The sequence below is a fragment of the Coregonus lavaretus genome, assembly GCF_964263955.1.
Source record: "Coregonus lavaretus genome assembly, chromosome: 17".
NCBI classification, from domain to species: Eukaryota; Metazoa; Chordata; class Actinopteri; order Salmoniformes; family Salmonidae; genus Coregonus; species Coregonus lavaretus.
Window position 1 is genome coordinate 4105313 of NC_140004.1, and position 3181 is coordinate 4108493.

The window sequence follows — 3181 nt, forward strand, 5'->3', positions numbered from 1 at the left end:
AGGTTCTCTCTGTAAGGAAATATAAACCACAGGCTATTGTTTAATGTAAGTAGCTGCAAAGTTGCTAAAATGCTAAGTTATCCATGGTGACATTCGAACACGCAACCTTTGGTTGCTAGACGTTCTCAAAAAGTTGCTAATTAGCTAAAATGGTAAAGTTGTCCTTGATTCGAACACGCAACCTATCCCACCCACCCATCCAACCAACCAACCAACCAACCACCCACCCTACTTTTGTTTTTGGCTTATTAACTAACCTTCTGTCTTATGTAACCATACCAAACCTAAGATATCATACCTATTTGAGTGTCCCAATTTTACTATGTTACATCTAGTCAATTAGACCAGGCTGTTGTTAGTGGTTTCTGTAATACAATAATCAGTGGAGAAGCTGCAGTCTTCAGAAGACAATCAACCCTAACCCATCCAGATAAATCTAGTGGTAGAGGTCCTCTGTGGCTCAGTTGGTAGAGCATGGAGCTTGCAATGTCAGGATTGTGGCTGCGATTCTGGTTGGGTCCACCCATATGAAAAGTATATGCACGCATGACTGACTGTATGTCACTTTGGATAGAAGCGTCTGCTAAATGGTATACTGTATATTATTATATTAGATGTGGCAGTAGTTTCACATATCCGTAAGAAGAGAGGTTTGACACAGGCTGCTTTGACAAGATGTCTTCTAGACACATGTAGCCTTAGCATTAGGTCCTAGTTTTAATCTCACTATCCAGGAACCGTGCCCACTGGTGTGCTATAGTATGAGCCACCCTCAGAGCTTCAGGCACCAGTTATCAGGGCGACAGGCTGTGCCAACGCCAGGGAAGGTCAGTGTGTGCCCAGTGACCACGGCCCTGCACTCCCCTCGCCCCCTGTGGAGATGTCCGTCTCTCAGCTGGCCAACAGCGATGCTCTCTAGATTCACCCCCAGAGAGACACGCTGGCACATGGAGATACCAGTGCCTGCCAAAGGGAGAGAGGCTTACGTAGACTTAATGCAGACCCACTGTGAAGGGAGAGGAAGAAGATAGATAATTGGTTAGGTGATGTCTGCGCTTTACATAAAGCAGTGTAAGGGTTTATACCACTAGCATTTACAAACAAGAGACTGCGTAATCGTGTACTGTCATATAACATAGTATGAACCATTGCCCTAAAGGGCCTCCAATGTCAGGGTTTGGGAATACTCCCAGCCTCTCTTCCCTGTTTTTATTATTATTGTCATCCAAGGGGACTTCTACTGTAGTATCCCTGGTCATTTGTAGAGTACTGTGTGTGTAGTGTGTTTGCATGGAGGAGTGCAAACGGTTTTTGTTGATCAAACAACATCAGACTGGAGTCTCTCATTCCTCCAGGCAATTTCCCAGAGATGAGGCTTATGCCTCATGCACACCGGTTGCGTTAACTGTATGCGTTCTGGCAGAAGAACATTCATTTCATTTGGAAGCAATTCGCACCGCTGCCACACATTTTTTCAACTTGACGCCGCGTGCACACGGGTTATTAGCATATGGTACATTTTACGTAGTCTTCACAATCCATGCGCCACATCACCAAAAAATATCCTGTTACTCATTAGCTACTTCTTTGGTGGTTTACTACTGGTACCGCATGTCAAACCAACACACAAGTTGAAACAAATCAAACGCATGCGACACATTGCAAGCAGTGCCACCCACCGCAACCTAGTCCGGGAGATGAGTCGCAGCAGTGCAAATTGCCTCCCGATGAAATGAATGGACTTCTGCCGGAACGCATACAGTTTGATGCAACCAGCCTGCGGCAGCTCTGGGGTGTAGTATCCTTATCTCCCAGACTTCCATTCACACAGCCCTCTGCTACAGCAAAAGAGAGGACACTACTTGTAATGGCTGAATAATACTCTCATTATTCTCTATGTGAAAGAGAAGGAGAGAGAGAGCGAAAGCCCAATACCACTTACGATTCCTTAAGAAAACAAAGATGTTCATAAGCGCGATGTACAATAATAATGATGGAGGATCTTCCTATGATGTTTCTGGAATTGAAATCAAATCCTAGCGATCGGGCGAGTGATGTGGATTGTGGTGCGGCGGTGGCTACATTTCCATCAGAGGAGTACGTGGGTGACAGCAGGCTCATTTGCTCTGTGATTATTGTAGGGGTATTTTTAGGGTGTGAGGGGAGGGAAAATCCTGTTCCTGTCACCCTGCTCCTTGTTTAGGCCAATTATACAGGCCACAAGCAGACCATATGGAGGCTGCTCTGTTTCAATCTGTCTTTGATATTGGGTGATTCCCAAATGGCACCCTATTCCCTATACAGTGCACTACTTTTGAACAAAGCGCTATAGGCCCTGGTCAAAGGTAGTGCACTATAAATGGAATAAGGTGCCATTTGGGACATAAACGTTATCAAAACCAGACCTGAACACACTGGACAGATAATAGAACACAATACAGTATATGCACATGCCCTCTCAAATGCATTGATAGGATGATGCAGTCCAAAAAATGTTTTACATTAAAACATAATGCATTATAGCTGCTGACTTCTGTGTTGCATGTTTTTGGTTGGGGGTACCGTCGACTGGGGAGGGGTACTGCAGAGTATTTTTCTCTGCTGGTACAGGAGTCTTTTTTATTTTATTTATATATATATATATATATATATATATATATATATATATATATATATATATATATATATATATATATATATATACAGTACCAGTCAAAAGTTTGGACACACTTACTCATTCCAGGGTTTTTCTTTATTTTTACTATTTTCTACATTGTAGAATAATATTTGAGCCAATCAGTTGTGTTGTGACAAGGTGTGTGTGTGGGGGGGGGGGGGGGGGGGGTATACAGAAGATAGCCCTATTCGGTAAAAGACCAAGTCCATATTATGGCAAGAACAGCTCAAATAAGCAAAGAGAAACGACAGTCCATCATTACTTTAAGACATGAAGGTCAGTCAATACGGAACATTTCAAGAACTTTCAACGTTTCTTCAAGTGCAGTCGCAAAAACCATCAAGCGCTATGATGAAACTGGCTCTCATGAGGACCGCCACAGGAATGGAAGACCCAGAGTTAGCTCTGCTGCAGAGGATAAATTCATTAGAGTTACCAGCCTCAGAAGTTGCAGCCCAAATAAATGCTTCACAGTTCAAGTAACAGACACATCTCAACATCAAC